The sequence below is a fragment of the Erythrolamprus reginae genome, chromosome 1 (assembly GCF_031021105.1).
Source record: "Erythrolamprus reginae isolate rEryReg1 chromosome 1, rEryReg1.hap1, whole genome shotgun sequence".
NCBI classification, from domain to species: domain Eukaryota; kingdom Metazoa; phylum Chordata; class Lepidosauria; order Squamata; family Dipsadidae; genus Erythrolamprus; species Erythrolamprus reginae.
The window spans coordinates 159,300,667-159,302,096 of record NC_091950.1 but is presented as its reverse complement, the minus strand read 5'-3'; positions in this window follow the sequence as shown (position 1 = coordinate 159,302,096).

Sequence of the window (1,430 nt, the reverse complement as noted above, 5' to 3'; positions counted from 1 at the left end):
TAGGAAAGTGAACGCAAGAACAAGTGGGCACAATCTGAGGTTGAAGGAAAGATTAGAAGTAATGTGAGAAAATATTATTTTACTGAGAGTAGCAGATGCTTGGAACAAACTTCCAGCAGATGTGGTTGGTAAATCCATAGTAACTGAATTTAAACATGCCTGGGATAAACATATCCAGCCTAAGATAAAATACAGGCAATAGTATAAGGGCAGACTAGATGGACCAGGAGGTCTTTTTCTGCCGTCAATCTTCTATGTTTCTAAGAGTCGCTTCCCAAAGAGAGATGGATGGCACATCAATAAAGCATTCTTTCTTTCTCTCTTTTTAAAAATCTCGGATCTGGAGAGACGGAACAAACTATTTGTCTCAAAAGCTAATAGTTTCCTGCCTGAGTAGAGGATGGAACCAGTGGTCCCCAACGTTTTTTCCACCAGGGACCAGTTTCAGCAAGGCAATTTTTCTATGGCCCGGTGGGGGCGGAAAGGGGTGTGGTTGGGGGCGGGATTAAGCATGGGGGTGCTGGTCCTTCCCGCCCCTCTTTTCCGCCATCGCCCTGTGGCCGGCAGAACCTGCCTCCCAAACCCTCTTGCCCAGCGGCAGGTGAAGCGCTGGAGGGAGGGGGTCAGGCCGGCCCTCCTGCCTCCCCCCCCAGCCAAAAATGCAAAGGCGTGCCACGGCAGAAGCCAAAAGAGGCTTGAGCCTCCCGGTCCTTCCCGCCCCTCTGTCCCGTCCATCGCCCTGTGGCCGGCAGAACCTGCCTCCCGAGGCCTCTTTCCCAGCGGGAGATGAAGCACTGGAGGGAGGGGGCGGCGGCAGGAGGACTGGCAGCTGCTGACTCCACGGACCGGTGCAACATGCCCCGCGGCCCGGTACTGGTCCGCGGCCCGGTGGTTGGGGACCCCTGGACTAGAGGACCGCCAAGGTCCCTTCCAACCCTTCTGTTATTCTGTTACTTATTAGTCCACTAGACATCAATAAAGAAATAATTATTTCTTTTATTTTAATATTTGATCTGATGAGGTTTGCCTCCACTAGACGTTTTTAAGAAGAGACCAATAAATCTCAAGAACAGATTTCAAGAAGATATAAATAAAGTCATATTTATTTATTTATTTTTATCTCGGATCTGATGAGACCCAACAAGGTAGTAGTTTCCTGCCTGAGCAGGGGTTGGACTGGAAGGCCTCCAAGGATCCTTTCCAACCCTTCTGTTATTCTGCTACTTATTGGTCCACTAGATCAGTGTTTCCCAACCTTGGCAACTTGAAGATATCTGGACTTCATCTCCCAGCCAGGCTGGGGAATTCTGGGAGTTGAAGTCCAGATATCTTCAAGTTGCCAAGGTTGGGAAACACTGCACTAGATAAGAGTCCAATGACAGACGGCGGAAAGTCCATAAGAAAGGCCTCACATTCAAGTCAAACCGGGG